At 42.2% G+C, this 20,170-nt stretch overlaps 1 protein-coding gene across 1 annotated transcript in view; it reads left to right on the top strand.

The window, feature by feature from the left end:
- Nucleotides 1-20,170, top strand: part of OSBPL10 (oxysterol binding protein like 10) — a 634,297-nt gene that overhangs the window by 17,900 nt on the left and 596,227 nt on the right. The gene's annotated exons all lie outside the window — the stretch shown is intronic.

Genomic DNA, 20,170 nt, shown 5'->3' with positions numbered 1-20,170 from the left:
TTACTTCTAAAGCAACTTTTTTTTTTTTTTTTTTAACCTTTTTTCTATATTTCTAATTTTCATTTGAGTTAAAGTTTTAACTGCTGCATCTTTCATGCAGTTCTTACACATAACATTGGTAACTCATTCAAATTGTACCAGTAATGCGATACATGTTTTAAATAGTGCCCTTTATGTGGCATATTAACCACTTGACCACTGGGCACTTAAACACCCTTAATAACCAGACCAATTTTCAGCTTTCGGTGCTCTCGCATTTTGAATGACAATTACTCAGTCATGCAACACTGGACCTATATGAAATTTTTGTCCTTTTTTTCACACAAATAGAGCTTTCTTTTGGTGGTATTTAATCACCGCTGGGTTTTTTTTTTTTGTGCTATAAAAGAAAAAATACCGAAAATTCTGTAAAAAAACGAATTTTTCTTTGTTTCTGTTAGAAAATTTAGCAGATTAGTAATTTTTTCTTCATAAATTTTGGCCAAAATTTATACTACTACATATCTTTGGTAAAAATAAGTACAAATTGGTGGATATTATTTGGTCTTTGTGAAAGTTATAGAGTCCACAAGCTATGGTGCCAATATCTGAAAATTGATCACACCTGAAGGACTGACGGCCTATTTCAATTCTTGAGACCCTAACATGCCAGAAAAGTACAAATACCCCCCAAATGACCCCTTTTTGGAAAGAAGACATTCCAATGTATTTAGTAAGAGGCATGATGAGTTTTTTGAAGTTGTCATTTTTTCCCACAATTCTTTGCAAAATCAAGATTCTTTTTACTTTTTTTTTTTTTTTTCACAAAATTGTCATATTATCAGGTTATTTCTCACACACAGCATATGCATACCACAAATTACACCCCAAAACACATTCTTCTATTACTCCCGAGTATGGTGATACCACATGTGTGAGACTTTTACACAGCGTGGCCACATACAGAGGCCCAACATGCATGGAGCGCCATCAGGTGTTCTGGAGCACCCAGGACAATTCTGACATTTCTCTCCTACATGTAAAAATCATAATTTATTTGCTAGAAAATTACATAGAACTCCAAAACATTATATATGTTTTTTTAGCAAACACCCTGGAGAATACAATGGTGGTCTTTGCAACTTTTTATCTCGCACGGTATTTGCGCAGTAATTTTTCGAATGCTTTTTTTTGGAAAAAAAACTGTTTTGTGCTTAAAAAAAAAAAAACACAGTAAAGTTAGCCCAATTTTTGCATAATGTGAAAGATGAAGTTACGCTGAGTAAATAGATACCTAATATGTCACTCTTCAAAATTGCACACGCTCGTGGAATGGCGGCAAACGTCGCTACTTAAAAATCCCCATAGGCGACGATTTACATTTTTTTTACTGGTTATATGTTTTGAGTTACAGAGGAGGTCTAGGGCTAGAATTATTTCTCTCGCTCTAACGTTCGCAGCGATACCTCACATGTGTGGTTTGAACACCGTTTTCATATGTGGGCGGGACTTACGCATGCGTTCGCTTCTGCATGCGAGCACATGGGGACAGGGGCGCTTTAAAAAAAACATTTTTTTTTATTGTTCATTTTACTTTATTTATTTTAGTTTGACATTTTTTTCCCCAAAAATAATTTTTTTGATCACTTTTATTCCTATTACAAGGAATGTAAACATCCCTTGTAATAGGAATATGGCATGACAGGTCCTCTTTACAGTGAGATGTGGGGTCAATAAGACCCACATCTCACCTCTAAGCTGGGAAGCCTGAAAAAAAAAAAAGATTCTGGCTTTGATCGTATTAGCGATTCGGTAGAAGCACCGGAGGGCGGAGGGCGGCGGGAGATGTCTATGGCTGGGTATTGCAGGGTATCACCGACTATGGCTGGGTATCTCAGAGCATGGTGTTGCAGAGTACTGCGTTGCAGAGCATTGCAGGGTATTGGCGGGTGTTGCAGAGCATTGCAGAGTGTTGCAGGGTATCGGCGGGGGTTGCAGAGCATTGCAGAGTGTTGCAGGGTATCGGCGGGGGTTGCAGAGCATTGCAGAGTGTTGCAGGGTATCGGCGGGTGTTGCAGAGCGTTGCGGAGTGTTGCAGGGCATTGCGGAGTGTTGCAGGGCATTGCGGAGTGTTGCAGGGCATTGCGGAGTGTTGCAGGGCATTGCGGAGTGTTGCAGGGCATTGCGGAGTGTTGCAGGGCATTGCGGAGTGTTGCAGGGCATTGCGGAGTGTTGCAGGGCATTGCGGAGTGTTGCAGGGCATTGCGGAGTGTTGCAGGGCATTGCGGAGTGTTGCAGGGCATTGCGGAGTGTTGCAGGGCAATGCAGAGTGTTGCAGGGCAATGCAGAGTGTTGCAGGGCAATGCAGAGTGTTGCAGGGCAATGCAGAGTGTTGCAGGGCAATGCAGAGTGTTGCAGGGCAATGCAGAGTGTTGCAGGGCAATGCAGAGTGTTGCAGGGCAATGCAGAGTGTTGCAGGGCAATGCAGAGTGTTGCAGGGCAATGCAGAGTGTTGCAGGGCAATGCAGAGTGTTGCAGGGCAATGCAGAGTGTTGCAGGGCAATGCAGAGTATTTGCAGGGCAATGCAGAGTATTTGCAGGGAATTGCAGAGTAATGCAGAGTATTTGCAGGGAATTGCAGAGTAATGCAGAGTATTTGCAGGGAATTGCAGAGTAATGCAGAGTATTTGCAGGGAATTGCAGAGTAATGCAGAGTATTTGCAGGGATTTGAGGGGTTAATTTTCGGTGAGCAGCGATGTGGGCACTGCAGATGCAGCCCACATCGCTGCTGACACCGATCTCTTCCCCCTCCGCTGTACCGATCGGTACAGAGAGGGGGAGGGAGGAACCGGCGTCATAACATGACGCCGGCTTGTTTACAAGTGATCACTCCGTCATTTGACGGAGCGATCACGTGGTAAACGGCCGCGATGAGCGGCCGTTTACCGTGATTCGTGATGCGCCGGGTCCACTGGACCCAGCGGTCACGGATGCTCTCGTGTGCGCGCCCCAGGGGGCGCGCGAGAGCAGAATTCTGGGAGGCCGTTAATTAACGGCCTCTTAGAGTTAAACAACCGCCCTGATGCCGTTAATCGGCAATGGGCGGTTGTTAAGTGGTTAAACAGGCCTTGTGCTGCGTTGAATTTAAAAACGCATATCCGTTTTCTAATATGGGGGTGTGACTCTTATCAGTAAACAATTAATAAAAAAGCATAATAGAGGTCCAAAGGTTAGCAGAATATGAAAGTATTTTGTAATTTATTTTATAGCATGTTTTATTATGTTTTTTTATACTGGCTTTTTTGTTGTTTTTGCATTTAGGTTAGAGCTCTCCTTGCTCTCAGGACACACGTTTCCTGTGGTGTCCATATGTTTTTCAGGTGACACTTGAAACTAGTTTATCAATCCCTGCCTTCCCCTTTACAACAACGCTGTATTGAACAAAATAATAAAACACTAGAACCATAGCAGGCTGACAATAGCAGGTCACCCGCAAAGGCCTTAAAGGGATTGGTAATCGTCCTTTCTTGTTTCCCTTTCTATTGCTCATCATGCCCTCTGGTTTTCCTACTAATATAATTTGTGATGACATATCTCTATCAGACACATTTCCTTCAGCTGACTCCTGGAGGTCAGTAGATATTGGGTTGTGTCCTATAGTCTAGTTACAGCCTTGTTCTAGACTGGCTTTTTACATAATGTTGACTATGATATAAATGAAGGTAGATTTCCTATAAGCAGTGACTAGACGTCGATAACCAGACCAAATTTAGCAGCATTGATCTGCATTCAATTACTTGACTATAAGTCTGTAACTAATTTTCCCACTTAAATAATGTTTGCATTGTTCTTTTAAAAAAAATAAAAATAAAATAAAGTGTATACTGGATATATTTAGTGCATTGCTTAATTAAATTCCCTGCTCATGTTTTTGTTATGTTACAACCTGTCAAGTGTGAAAAAAATGTTTAAAAATGCAAATGTAAATTTAACTGCTTCTAATCATTTTTTTTTTAACTTCACATTTTTCAAAATGAATTAAAGGTAAAACATTAAAAGAGAAGTATGGGATTTCCCTTTTTTTTTTTCTTTTTTTGTTTACCTAGATGGATGCAGTATCTGTCCCCTTACTGTTTTAACACTGAGAACCGAGCGATCAAACACCGCTGATCGCTCGGTTCTCACAGCACCCTGCTCTGCTCCTCTGCACTCACTGGAGTGCTGAACTGTGGAGGGGACGAGAGCGGACGCTTAGCGGCTTCCTGAGAGGCTGAGCCGGGTGCCAGTCTAGGCTTGTGGGCGGATCAGCTGTCTGCTGAAAACAGGTCACATGAATGAACTGCACTCCTGTGATCCAATTGAGATTTGGCTGTACTTCTCCTTTAATGTCAAAATGTAGAAGTCCATCAATATAGAGAAAGTGTGAAAAAGAGTTCTGATTAGAATCTTGCTGTCCCAGTGTTTAAAAAATACTGCACTGACCGACTCCGCAAGATGACAGTGCAGCCAATAGCATGTCTTCAGACAACACAGATCAGCATCCCTCTATGGCCATTCAGCTCCATCCATCCATCCATCCATCCACCCTTTGGTCTTCTCACTGAAGATCTATCCCTGCACCACTAGGGGGAGTGAGAATGCCACCTTGCCATTGGAAGCTGCCAAATCCGAGACCAGAGGTGCCAGTGTCGTGATGTCAGCGTATAGCCCCGCTTGACGCATTTCTCTCGGATTTGGCTGTTTTCCTAATGGCATGGTGGCATTCTTACTCCCCCTAGTGGTGCAGAGTTACATTGAGAAGCCCAAAGATGGATGGATGGAGCTGGATGGCCATAGAGGGATGCTGATCTATGTTGTCTAAAGACGTGCCATTTGCTGCAATGTCAGCTTCTGGAGTCGGTGAGTCCGATATTTTCTAGTCAAAGTGGTGATCTTCTTTCCCTTCTGGATGCTGAAAATCCCACTTTGACAGCAAGATTTTACTCAGGCAGGGTTGATTGTAAATAAACCCATATATTCACTATAGTAGGCTGTCCTTGTCCTCACATTATCAGGAGCCAAGCTGTTAGTGATATGACAAGCCTCTGGCTCGAAAAATGAAACATTGATTATTGCTTCTTTAGCATGGAGCATCATGCTGACCCCAACATCAAGCTACAGATTGTAGATAGTAAGCAGTTAATCTAAATCCATCTTTGTCGTATTTCCATCATTAAAATGACACATGCAGCATTTGCAGCATGCAAAACTTTGGCAACTTCTAACAAAAAAATAAAATAATTCTATGGCATTAAAAATCCTAGCTGGATCCTAGTTGCCAAAGTATGTGTAAATCCTAAATGAATTTTTGCATACTAGATTTATACCCAACAATTAAGCTATGAACCCACATGAGCCTAAGGATTTAAACCCTAATTGTGGTTTTGTAATAATAATTGCCTCTATTTTTTTTTCCCCCAAGTTTCAATAGAGACCCCCTGTGCGGGCAGTTACTCCCTCAATAGGGCATAATGAGGTCTGGAGCACACAACACGGGCTTTCCTAACGCCTCTTACAATTCATTTATACACAATAATTATAGACACAGTTGGGGCCCATTCACACCACTGCCTATGCGATAAATGCGCGTTACCACAACACACATTACATGTGTCGATGTACTGTTCATTGTGACTATTACCACTGTATCTAATTCTGGATGTTCACCTAGGCCATATATCTGGTCTCCCACAGTACATAGAACATGGAAATGCAATTATTTTAGTAAATATCAGGGTGGATATAAATCAATGATTTAAAAAAAAATCATTTAAATCTGATTTTTTTTATTTTTTATTTTATTTATTATTTTTATCAAATTTTATTTTCATAAAACACTTATGGAGTAAAAATCTAAAGATAATTTTCTATTTAAGACACATTAATAATTGAGTTTATTCAATAGGAAATGGGGCTTGGTTATGTAGCATGAGGCTGTATATTCTGCAATATTTAAATTTTTGGTAAACTCATTCAATGAATCCAAGCTCTGCCAAGCTGAGTTAGCATGCGATGCATTGATGCATGCACACAATTCCACAGTAACCATGAGATAAAACAAAGTCCAGGAGGATTATTCCTTTTATCCCATTGTTTTGCAAATCTATGTACACTACAAACTGTATGATGGAATCGGTTCTGATATCGCTGTTCTACTAACCTGACAGCTTATTATTCTAAATGGAAAACCTTCATTTTGTTTGCAAATATAAAAAATTCTTACTACCAGCAACAGTAAGTCCTTGCATTTTAAAGAGCACCTGTCATTTCAGATCCATCATGGCAACCCCTGGTAGCGGGCATCCACTCACCTGCTGCCGCCACGTCCCTCACCTTGTTGTGTCACAGCCACATCACTAGCCGTTCCATTAAAGGGAATGGGACTGGTCGGTGAGTCAACAGCGGGTCAGAGGAGGAGCCACTGCGGGACAGAGATGACAGTTGCTCTTTACAAATAATGATTTAAATCAAGCTATTTCACTATTGATTTAAATTGTGATTTAGAGCGACTTGATTTAAATCAAATCCACCCTGTAAATGTAAAGTCAGTGTCTGGTTAAAATTTGTAGAAGAAGTTTTCATTCTCCCCCGACTGTCCTATGAGGGTGCATCACACCTGGCCCTCTGTCTGGAGAGTGCTGATTGGCCCTGTGCTGATCACCTGTACCCTCCCAAGAAAAAAAAATATATATACTTTCTAGAAATACACACCAAACTGAGCATGTGCAGAGTGCCCCCCAAGGCTCTGTATTATCAGGAGATGGATTGGGGACTGTAGAAGAATGGGAGGATCAGACATCCTTTTTACACAATGCAGAGGATTAGCCCCTTAGGTTCCACAGTAAGTATAACCAGACTGATTTTACTGTGAGTTCAGTAACACTTTAAGCAGTTACCAATTAAATACGTGACTTTTTAACGTACATATAGTGGCCTAGGTGGACATCCAGAATTGGGTAAGATGTGAAACAACTTTTGTCTTGATTTTTAATATATGATGAAGGGTTTGATATTCAAATTTTTCTTGTCTTGGTATTTTAACCACTTCCTGCCTGGCCTTTAGCAAAATGACGGCCGGGCAGTGGGTCAGTTATCCTGACTGGGCGTCCTATTTCGTCCTTCAGGATAACAGCCACGGCACGACCGTGGGGGCTCGCATCGCTGCGATCGGTGGTGCAGTGTGTCGGTCTGACACACCGCTACACTGATCTCGGTAAAGAGTCTCCGACGGAGGCTCTTTACCACGTGATCAGCCATGTCCAATAACGGCTGATCACGATGTAAACAGGAAGAGCCTTTGATTGGCTTTTGTTCACTCGCGTCTGACAGACGTGAGTAGAGGCTAGCCGATCAGCGGCTCTCTTGACGGGGGGGGGTCTGCGTTGATTGTTTATCAGCTCAGCCCTACCCTCGGATGCCCACACTGGACCACCAGGGAAGCCGCCAGGACCACCAGGGAAGCCCCCAACATGTGGATGGCCAGGTACATCCCCATGGCCATCTACATGTGCACAATCTGTGCCAATCAGTGCCCAGGGGACTCGCATGGGTAGTAAATCCAAAAGTTAAAAAAAAAAATAATATCCACACTTACATGAAATATAGCGGTTTCGCATGTAAACAATAGGGCCACGACCGGAAGTGACAAATCAACACCTTGCTCCTCCCTGACACGTTGCGTCACAAATACGTGACTTTTTCAAACTTTTTGCCCTATTGTTTACATGCGAAACCGCTATATTTCATGTAAGTGTGGATATTATTTTTTAATAAAATGTTTGGATTTACTACACATGTGAGTCCCCTTTCTCTCCCCCATCACATCCATTGCCAAAAGTGTTCATTTACGGACGGGCGGAATACACGAGGACGAGATATTATCATCTTATCTGTATAAGCGTGTATGACCCCTGGGGGTCTTGAACTGAGGTGAGAGGCTAGGGGAAACGGGGGGTGCACAAGTTGAGCACTGAAGGACCCTATGTTTGGTGGATTGTCGCATCTGTGGATTTTATACACACATGTTCGGACACTGCATGGACTGAGGATTGGTTGCACTATTGGATATTTATATTCATTTCCTGATTAGCACAGTTTGTTACTGTGGATCACTTGATTTGGACTGGATGCACTTTTTCTATTTGCTGTTTGCACTTTATATGCTGATTTGCATTTTTTGTTTCACTTATTTATGCTAATATGGATGTTTTATCCCATATATGTGTGATTTTGCACTAATAGTCACTTTATCATTATCACCTTGCTTATGTTGGATTTTGCAGAGTTTGCACATTTTTTTTCATTTATAGATATTTATTATATATTTATTTATTTATTAGCTCACTAGGTAGGCTTTAAATTTAATTACTTTAATTATTAGCAGGTAGCGCTACATATCCTTATTTTATTATATACTAGATGATAGAGATCTTTTTATATGTTGCCAGTTTCCCGTAGTAGTATTTAAATATTAAATATTAGAGTGGTTTAAGGTTGTTTATTTGCAGGTTGTGCGCACTAGTAATTTAATTAATAATTTATGACCGCACAATTGTCATTCAAATTGCGACACCGCTGAAAGCTGAAAATTGGCTTGGGTGGGAAGGTGTCTAAGTGCCTGGTGTTGAAGTGGTTACATTTTGATAATAAAATTGACTTTTTCTGGTTCAATGTCCTTATGGCTTATTTTTTTTTTTTTTGTTCTGGCCAAATCCACTTGGGAGAGATGAATCTTCTGTCATACCGAAGTTTTCTCCATAGGTTATGGTGGAAGTCCTTTTGTGCCTAGTTTTCCTTTGAAGAAAATTTCCTTTGCCGTGGGTTGATGTCATAAAATCTGGAGTTTTCTATGTTAAACCGGAACTTCCTACATAACAATAGTGCTGACAGTATTCTTGTGATGATGTTCCGCTTGTCATGCCCAGTGGTCAGTGCGACTACTCTGACATTATTCTTTTATTTCTGTATATTTTTATGCAAATGTTGATCTTTTCATCCATGTTTATCCTTGTCTGAGATAACTGAATTTGCACTTGATTATTGGCATTTTGTCAGACCCACTGAGTGATAAAACACAGTGATAAATAATGCTGAATGGCAGGCTTGTCAGTTATTTAGAAGCTGTGACATGTTTTAGCTGTAATTTGGCTGAGCATGTTGAAAATAAATATTTCATCTATTCCTTAGATAGAACAATGGTGTGAGGATGGGGATTTGGGGTTTCCAGTAAAGATGCTACGTGTATTTAAAAAAATTCCATCAACAGATTTTCTTTGTGGATTTATAGAGGCAGTTATAAAATTCACGTGTCCCGGTGTCACCCATCCTGCATTTTTGCTAGGACGTTGTTATGATGCTTCCAGCCATTGATGCCCATCACCACCGTCACAAGAGTGAGCTCTTTCTCCGATTCAATGCATGCTCGTTTTGATAGCTGCTCTTTTTCAACACCACTGAGCTCAGAGCTACTGCAACTGGAATGAAAGTACGCATGCGTGGGGTTCTGTATCAGAGAGAGAAAGAGTTCCTGTGATGGTGGGGGCAAGCACCAATGGTGGGAAATGTGTCCTAGCAATAATGCAAAATGGGATAACACCATTTACTGTTTGGGTGTTTTCGACATTGCTTCAGGAGATACAGTATGTAAATGGCCTACAGAGATGGTATGCATAAGGAATTTATGGTAAAGATGAACTAAGCCTTTAAGCAAGGACTTCCCCTCCTTTACCCCACTATTGGCCCAAAACCTATGATTTACAGCTTCGCTGAAAAGTGGAAAGTAAAATCTTGTCTTCAGATTTACCAAACCCATGTAGTGAAAGGGCCTGCCTGATTGCATACAAATTGAAACTCCTAAGGTTTGACCTCATATTATATGGTTTTGGTAAATCTGAAGACAAAAATCAGCAGAAAATCTGATAGTGTGTATGGGGCTTTAGGCATGGGCTAGGGCTGACCCCAGATTCAAGCAGCCAGAGTAAGTAGTTGCATAAACTGGCTCCCAAATTTGGGACTCCGCACTCACTATGAACTAAAGTTGCTTACATTTAATTCATGCTGTTTGTTTAATTCCTTTGTGATCCCAGGGCCACTACAAAGAGGTTCAGGATGGAGAGCAGGAGCTGATTGATAAACTGCAGTTTACCAATGCAGATTCACTTACAATTATCGCTAGCGGATGCTACAGCCGCTAGCAATAAACACTGTCCTATCCAGGCGGGGAGGGCTTCCCCTGCCTGACCCTGCCGGGAGCAGAATTGTCTGTGTTGATGGGCAAATTGTGCAAATTTCTTTCCTGCAACAGTTCTTAGAATATTACTTTAAAGTATCCATATAGGGCAATTACAGCAAAGGTTATTATATGATAGCTTCCATGCTCTTTCCGGAATGAGGAAACAAGGCTTGGGTGCCCCACATTTGATTCCTTTAGACTAGACCAGCCATTCCTCCAGAGGATGCAAGGGGTTCCTTAAGCAGCATGACACAAGGTTATTTTTAGCCATCATTAAGGGTTTAATTCAGACCACCAATGTAAGGGTGGCATTCTTCTACTGACCACTAATGTAAGGCTAAGTTTTCACTTAGTGGTTGGGACTTGATAAAAACAGATAGTTGAGATTATTACTCCCCCCCTCTCCCACCTTAACCACTTACCGACCGCCGCACGACTATATATGTCCTGACTTTGAAGATGGATATCTCAGTAATGGCAACAGCTGCTGCCACAACCGAGGTATCCATCTCTTCAGGCGGTAGTTCAGGTAACGATAATGGTGGTCTCTGCGGCAGATGCGCTGTGAGATCACCATTATCTCGCCACTCTCTCGTGCCCTCCGCCACTTGCCGAAGCCGTTGGCAGCAGGGGAGGCGATCAGGACCTGTCCGTGGCTGGGTATGGAGACGAGTGAGGCTAAGATGGCCCCCACCCATCTCCATACCATAGCAGGGCGGAAGCGACGTTACATTGTCACTTCCGCCCATACATCTTAAAGGGCCATTTTTCTTTTGTCATTTTTTCTAATTTTTTTTTTTTTTTGCAGTGTCTTTTTGACCCCAGATCTCATATTTAAGAGGACCTGTCATGCTTTTTGTTAAAAGTGACCTAAATTTATTATTTTTATTTTTTTAAAACAGTGTAAAAATAAATAAGAATAATAATAAAAAAAAATTTAATTTGTAAAGTGCCCCGTCCCGACAAGCTCGCACGCAGAAGCGAACGCATACGTGAGTAGCGCCCGCATATGAAAACGGCGGTCAAACCACACATCTGAGGTATTGCCGTGATCGTTAGAGCGAGAGAAATAATTCTAGCCCTAGACCTCCTCTGTAACTCAAACCATGCAACCTGTAGAATTTTTTAAACATCGCCTATGGAGATTTTTAAGGGTAAAAAATTGACGCAATTCCACGAGCGGGCGCAATTTTGAAGCATGACATGTTGGGTATCAATTTACTTAGCGTAACATTATCTTTCGTAATATAAAAATAATTGGGCTAACTTTACTGTTGTCTTATTTTTTTTTTATTCAAAAAAAGTACATTTTTTCCAAAAAAAGTGCGCTTGTAAGACTGCTGCGCAAATACAGTGTGACAAAAAGTATTGCAATGACTGCCATTTTATTCTCTAGTGTGTTAGAAAAAAAAATTATAATGTTTGGGGGTTCTAAGTAATTTTTTCGAGCAAAAAAAAAAAAGTGTTTTTTAACTTGTAAACACCGAGTCTGAAAAAGAGGCCCGATCTTAAAGTGGTTAAACGCTAAAGTTTCTTGAAATGTATTTAAAATACCACCTACTACTGTAGTATTAAAAGGAGCAATTCACATAGATGGGAATTTAAAAAAAGAGGAACCCGCACCAACACCGATGTCACATTGAGAGCAGCGGCTGTATCTGTGCAATTGCGGCATCCCAATTGACAAGGAGACTACCTGAACTGGGATGCACAGAACACCTGTGCATCCCTATGTGGGTAAACAATGGCCCTCCATGATCATTTGGTTATGTACACCCCGTGTGAATGAGGGCTTAAGGCACTGTGCCTCTGACTACTAGTCTTGGGAATTTTGGAGTGAGATTTGGTAATATCACTACTCTGCTGCTCACATTCTCTTTTCTAAAGAGAAAGCTGTACCAGATGATCTGTATGCAAGGATCTCCTTGCTTCATTAATTCTGTGGATCCATGCATTATAAACTACTTCTGCTGCTGCTTGACCATTACTCCCATCAATCCTCAGGGGTCAGTTATGACATATGGACTATTGGCTATTTTTAATTTATTTTTTACTAGTAATGGCGGCAATCAGCGACTTATAGCGGAACTGCAATATTGCGGCTGACATTCTGACACTTTTTGTGGATCAGTGACACTAATAAAGTCATCATTGCTACCAAATATGCACTGTCACTGTACTGACACTGACTGGGAAGAGGTTAACATTGGGGGTCATCAAAGGGTTAACTGTATGCCTAGCCTGTCTGTGTACTGTGGGAGGTGTTTTTACTAGGGGAAGAGATGGAATTTATTCTATGCTTTGCATGGACACAAATTCCATCCTTTCCCTCCTGTCAGAAAGGCGATACGCCATTTTGCCTCTCTGCTGAACGATCGGTGGATGCCAGCGGACATCGAGTACCGTATGGTACCAGAGGTGCTTATACGTGCAACTACCCAGAAATGTCAGATCAAGTATATATACTGGAGCTGACGCACAGGTGTCACCCTGTAGCAGTAAAACTGCTAAATGGCAGACCTGAATTTTTATTTTTATACTGGTAATGGTGGCAATTGATGACTTATAGCGGGACTGCGATATTGCAATGGATGTTCTGACACTTTGGGAACCAGTGACACTAACACCCCTTTCACACCAGGGTGTTTTGCAGGAGCTATAGCGTTAGAAATGGCGCCTGCAATCCGCCCTAAAGAAGCTGCACCATTGTGTGTAGTGTGAAAGCCCCGAGGGCTTTCACACTACAGCTGTGCGCTGGCAGGACGTCAGAAAAAAGTCCTGCCAGCAGCTTCTTTTGAGCGGTGAACTCCTCCACCGCTGCTCCCCATTAAAATCAATGGGGCAGCACTGTAATACCGCTGGCAAAATGCCGCTATTGCGGCGTATTGCTGGCAGTTTTAACCCTTTCGCGGCCGCTAGTGCCGCAAATCTGGCGGTAAAACGCCGCTAAAAATAGCAGCGTTTTACCGCTGATGCAAAGGGCGGTGTGGTGTGAAAGGGGTCTAATATGATGATCTGTGCTAAAAATATGCACTGTCACCGTACTTATGACACTGGCTGGGAAGGGGTGAAATATCTAGGGCGATCAAAGGGTTAAATGTGTCCTTAAGCAGTGTTTGTGTTTTACTATGTGTGCTGCTTTTACTAAGGAAAGTGATGAATCCATCATTTCCCGTCTGTATGAAAGGAGCTGTTTCTCTCCTCACTGATCAGCAGACATCTATTGGTCAGCACCCGCAGATCGGCTTGTGCTGTGTCAAATCACGGCACAGTCATGCCCTACCTGGAAGGGCTGGATCATGTACTAGGTATGTGATCCAGCACAGGTGAGCCTCTCTGCAAAGTTATGCAGTCAGTAAGAGGTTAAACCTAATACAACATGGTAAACCTTGCTACTTAGGTAATCCTATAACACAGGTTTGAGACCTTGAGACTTGAAGCAGGGGTGTGCACGATCGTAAATCGGTCCCCAATCCTCAAGACGTTATGACATTCTTTACTATAGGCGCATCCACACAACTAATCGTACAGCTGCCATCTGTGTCCAGGCTCATCGGGAGGCTTGATCACATGTGACCACTTGTATGTGGTTGGGTACGTGCAGTGCTGGCATATGCAGATCTCTTTCAGGGTCCGGCTTCAGCTTAAAGTGGTTTTAAGGCTGGGTTCACACTGAAGCGATGCGGGAACGCCGCAAATCCGCGGCGGGTTCCCGCATCTCATGCCTCCCGCCCGCAGTTCACACTGCCCTATGCAGACTGCTGGGAGTGTCAGTGAAACCTTAATGACACCCCCAGATCAGTTCGCATATCGCAGTGCGATCTGAAAACTCGGACAGGAATCGGATCGCATGGTGTGAACACCCATGCGATCCGATTCTGCTGCAGACCAAAAAAAGGGTCCTGTGCGAGTTTGGAGTGGGTGCGATGCGAATTCAGCCATACTATCTGTATGGCTGAACTTGCATCGCACAGAGATCGGATGTGATTTGCACTGCAGTGCGGTGCGAATCACATCCGGGTCTCCCAGCCGCAGCAGTGTGAACCCAGCCTAAAGGCAGAAGTGTTTTTTTTTTTATCTTAATGCATTAAAATAAAAACCTTCTGTGTGCAGCAGCCCCCATAATACTTACCTGAGCCCCATGTCAATCCAGCGTTGTTGCATGAGAGACTCGGCTGCCTGGGACTCTCCCTCCTAATTGAGACAGCAGCGAGGTGCTATTGTGTCCTGCTGCTGTCAGTGAAAGTCAGTGAGCCAATGAGGAGAGAAAGGGGGTGGGGCCGCTCCACAGCTCTGTGTCTGAATGGACACACAGAGCAGCGGCACGACTCGGGTGCCCCCATAGCAAGCTGCTTGCTGTGGGGGCACTCAACAAGAGGGAGGGGCCGGAGAAGAGGAGGATCTGGGCTGCTCTGTGCAAAACCACTATACAGAGCAGGTAAGTATAAAATGTTTTGTTATTTTTAAACAAAAAAAAAGCACAAGACTTTGCATTCACTTTAAAGGACAGCATTGCAGAGAGGAGCTCTTCCGGAATCAAATCCCCAATGTGTGCAAAGTGGGTGCACAGCGGGCCACCTACCTCTTGGGGCCAGGGTGTACGGCACACATTGGGGACATGCCAAAGATTTGAAGAAACAGAAGTCGAAAATCATCTAGAAATAATGTAAAATTACTGTCGGAAGATTATTTGTTGTGGAATGCAAACTGACTGCAAGGAGACCTTCAGGACCTTCAGGAACTGAACTTTGCTCATTTGTACTTTGTCTTCACTTTTACAGCCTGTTATTGTTTTTTTTTTTTTTTTTTTTTTAAAACAAGATTTGTTTCCAAAAACATCAGGAATTGATTTCATTTTTCCACTGACCTGGCTTAAATGAGAACGGCTTGTTCCATGCCCTATCCACTTCCAGATTGTTTCAAATTACAGCGGCTAAGCGAGGAACAGAAACGTCCATAAATCGAAATAGCATATGCTTTAGTCCATCTCTGAAATGTTACACTTGATGAATCACATGAGGTCTTCCTATTACAAGATATTTGTGGACTTGTCATTATCCACAAAGGGGACATCTGTATTAGAGACTGAATCGCTTTATTACCCCCCATGCAGTGTCATAACAGAATCTGTGTGTTGCCTTTTGAGCTTTATTTTATTTTCAATATGTATTGGTTTTTGGTTAATTAAAAGGCACTCACATAAACTCTGTCACTTAGAAAATCATGGGGCACTGCTATGGGGTGTTGTACTGTTAATTCTTAACTACTTCAATACCGGGACTTGCACCCCCTTCCTGCCCAAGCCAATTTTCAGCTTTCAGCGCTGTCGCTGTTTAAATAACAATTGTGTGGTCATGCTACACTGTACCCAAATAGAATTTTTATAATTTTGTTCCCACAAATATAGCTTTCTTTAGGTGGTATTTAATAATCTATGTGTTTTTTATTTTGTGCTAAATAAAGTCCTACAATTTTGAAAAAAAAATAAAAAAAGTTTTTCTTTTGTTTCTAAGATGTTGTAAATAAGTTTTCTTCTTCCCTGATGGGCACTGATAAGGCAGCACTGACGGGCACCAATGAGGTGGCTTTGATGGCCACTGATGATGGGCACTGGTAGGTGGTACTGATATGCAGCACTGACCACTCGTGGCTGGCACTGGTGGGCACTGATAGTTGACACTGATGGGCACTGAAAGGCTGTACTGATGGGCACTGATATGTGGCACTGATAGATGGCATTGATAGGCATCAGTGATGGCACTGTTTGGCATTGGCGATGGACACTGTTTGGCATTTCCCTGGTGGTCTAGGGTGGTATACCTGGTGATCCAGTGTGGTGGAAATCCCTGGTGGTCCTGGCGGCATATTGGTTGTCCTGGGTGGGTATCTGAGGGGGGGGCTGCGCTGATAAACAATCAGCATAGGCCCCCCCCCCCCGTCAGGAGAGCAGCCGATCCACTCTTCTCTCTGACAGACGCGAGCGAGGAAAAGCTGATCAACAGCTATTCCTGTTTACATCGTGATCAGCCATAATTGCACACGGCTGTTCATGTGGTGAAGAGCCTCTGTCAGAGGCTTTTTACCGAGATCGGTGTAGTGGTGTGTCAGACTGACATACCACACCACCAATCGCCGCAATACGTGCCCCCACGGGCATGTGAGAGTGGTCGTTCTGAGTGGATGTCATATGACGGCCCTCCAGAACGAGAGCTGCACTGCCATTTGACGGTGGGTGGGCTCCAAGTGGTTAAAGGTTGCCTCCAATTTTACAGGGAAAAAAAAATATAGCAAATAAAACATATTAGTACAATATACATATACAGTTCCTACACAAGCCATATTGTAATTTAAATGTTACTAAAATTTAAATCTCCTTTTCAATCTGCAGCACAGTAATTTTCTGTAAAATTCCATGTAATATGGCAACCTGGAGGCCTTCTGTATACGTTTTGGTGTATGGAACATCCCCAGGAATGCCATTTCCTGCTGTGATTGTCTCACTGATTTTTTCCCAGAAGCCTGCACATGGATTCAAGTCAGATTTTAGGCATCCTCTGCTTTTGGTGAGATACTCCCAAAGGATTATTCTTGTTTAACCACTTGCCTACCAAGCCAATTCTCACATTTTTCTCCTACATGTAAAAATCTTTTTTATTTTGCTAGAAACTTACACAGAACCCCCAAACATATATGTTTTTTTTTTTTTTTTTTATGAAAAGAAACACTAGAGAATAAAATGGCGGTCGTTGCAACTTTTTATCATGCAATTGAAAAAAACAAACAAACAGTAAAGTTAGGCCAATTTTTTGCATGTGAAAGATGATGATACACAGAGTAAATCGTAAATGGATACACTGAGTAAATAGATACCTAACATGTCATGCTTCAAAATTGCACATGCTCGTGGAATTGTGTCAAACTTCGGTACTTAAAAATCCCCACATTTTTTACAGGTTACATGTTTTGAGTTACAGAGGAGATTTAGTGCTAGAATTATCATTCTCGCTCTAACGTTTGCGCCTATACCTCACATGTGTGGTTTGAACGTCGTTTATATATGTGGGCGCAACTTACGTATGCGTTCGCTTCTGCGAGTGGGAACTTCAATTTTTTGTTAATTTTACTTTTAGTCTTCTAGTTTGATGCTTTCTTTTTATCGATTTTTCTTTTTTTTTTTTTTTAAACATTCCTTGTAATAGGAATAGAGTGTCACAGGTCCCCTTTTTCAGTGAGATCTGGGGTCAATTAGTCCCCAGATCTTACCTAAAAAGAAAAAAAAAATAGATCCTGGCTTCCGGCTTCCTAGCCGAGGTCGATGTCATAACATTGCACCCAGCCTCCAAACGATCATAGAGACTCCGGGGACCATGTGGCCCTTCGAAAATCTCTGTGATCAACATCTGCTGCCAGTCAGTTCCTTCTCCAGTTCGCCGATGGCTGGGATGAGCCGGGCAAAGCACCGGCGGTGGGGGGGGAAATGTCCCCTCCCGCCACCTATAAGAACGATTAAGCGGCTGAACAGCCGCTATGAGTGTTCTAATAGTACAGGGAATTTCTGGCTATTGGCTATATGGCTATGATATTCAGAGATATCTGAATGATGCCCGTAACTGCAGGCACCATGCAGATATCACTGCTCAAAGCTGATGACGTTGGGTGGGCGGGAAGTGGTTAGGGGATGCAGACCCTCCCCATATTCCTCATTAGACCACTGCAGGTGCATCAGCTGATAATGAAAAAGCCAATCCCATTCAGATTCACTCTGCACACAACATACAGAGCAGAAACAGGTAGGAATCTTCAACAAAGTTTCTTTAAATCCTGCAATGTACATTGATGATCACCCAGAGGGGATTGTTTTTTTTTTCTCAACAAAAGTGGAGTTGCTCTTTAAATCCATGCAAATTGAAGACGGGCCATTTAATCCAGTAATGTATTCAATAAAAATGTAAATACAGCTATCATACATTCTTGGATCTTTCTGGAAGTTAGCCTCTTGCACTGTAGAACAAAGACAGGGAGGGGAAGGTTAGGTCTCTAAGTCAGACAGCTGATATATACTGCTGTCACTCTCCCTTCCATGGCATGTGTATGGGAAAACAGGAGAATACTTACTGTCCAATCAGCAGGTTTGGGTTTGGTGACCAGGGTGTATTCCTTAACTGCAGTGGTGAAAAGTGGGGTCACATTGGCGCACGAATTATTGTAAATATCTCCTAAACTGTGGAGGTTTAGGAGATATTTCCAGTGGCTACAGGTAAACCTAAATATAGGCTTACCTGTAGGTACAAGTGGTTGTACAGGGTGTACAACCACTTTAAACCACTTTTATTTTACTGTTCACTTCACAAAATATAGCTATGCATTGAAAATCTAATGAAATGTTGTTGTCCTAATTTTTTTCCATGAAGACTCACTTTACCTTTTGATATGATAATAAAACCTGGTGCAAAAAGAACACACAGAAGCGGTTCCCATCAAGCATCTTTACAGACATTATCTCCCCTTCCAAACTCCTACAGAAATTAGACAGTAAGCTTTTAATCAATATCTCAATGAACACAAGAACAATTTCCAAATTTTTGACAAAAACGAGTTTTGTAGAACATTTGTTGAGCTCCATTTCATGAAAGTAAGGTTAATAAATATAACTTAGATTACAAAATCTTCAGTTTTACTCAAATGATTGGATGCAAAAATAAATACATCCAACAACAAAAACTACTCCATCTAGTATTTTGTATGACCTCCGTGATTTGTAAGGACAGTACCAAGTCTTCTAGGCATAGAATGAACAAGTTGGCAACATATTGCAACATCTCTCTTTTTCCATTCTTCAAGAACGACCTCTTTTAGAGCCTGGATGCTGGATGGAAAGCCATGCTCAACTTGTATCTTCCCCATAGGTATTCGATTGGGTGCAGATCAGGAGACATACTTGGCCACTGAATCACTTTCACCCTGTTCTTCAGGAATGCAACAGTGGCCTTATGCCGTGTACACACGGCCGGACTTTCGATAGCAAAGTTCAGATGGAACAAATCCGTTGGACAATTTGATCGTGTGTGGGATTCATCTGACCTTTTCTGTCAAAAAATCTGACGGACTTTAGAAATATAGAACATGTTTCAAATCTTATCACCAGAACCAGTACCTATCGAAAAAAAGAGAAAAGGGAAAAGGTCTGTTGTCCCCAGTGACACACTTCCATCCCTGTAACATATAAAAAAACAACAAAGGATTCGCCCTGGGACTTTAAATGAAGTGGGTACTGTTTCCGCCAGTAAACATAACAGTAGTAAATATAGTATATGGTTTATTCAAATACAATTGTTTACACGGATAAATAACACCAACGGTTGCCAATTAAAAAAATACATAAACAAGGAGTATTGGTACATAAATGTAGAAGTAGTACATGGTACACGGGCATCATACTACCCGACTAGTTTCGTGAGATCCAGCTCGCTCTTCAGGGGTGGATGTGTGTAACAAGGTACCTAGGATGAACAAAAATATATATGTTTGGCAATATAGCACAGTATTAGTTATAAAGGCACAGGGTAGGAGGGGTTGTAGGCCCCCCCATACTTACCACTGAGCTTGGCCATGGCTCCAGGTGTGCGGCCTCAAGACGGCGGCAGCAGATGCCTCCCCAGGGAGCTGAGGGGGCAGAATCAAATGGGACCCCATCCAGGGCCAAACGGAGAGCAGGCATGGCAAAGGTGTAGTGATGTATCCCTAGAGTCCTTGTTGGTCGATTAAAAAGTATAGGCTGTGAACATAAGTATGTTTGTCAGGCATCTAAAGTAGTAGAGTAAAATCAATAGATATTGGTATAAAGATATGTATGCATGCATGAATGAAAGGCCTGAGCCAAAGGTTTTAGGGCCATGAAGATGGTTAGAAACCTAGGACAA

This window comes from Lithobates pipiens, unplaced genomic scaffold, assembly GCF_037356315.1.
Source record: "Lithobates pipiens isolate NorthernLeopardFrog02 unplaced genomic scaffold, aLitPip1_a1.2 Scaffold_19, whole genome shotgun sequence".
In the NCBI taxonomy this organism is placed as follows: Eukaryota; Metazoa; Chordata; class Amphibia; order Anura; family Ranidae; genus Lithobates; species Lithobates pipiens.
The sequence above is the reverse complement of the archived record's forward strand: the minus strand, read 5'-3'. Positions and strand labels throughout refer to the sequence as shown.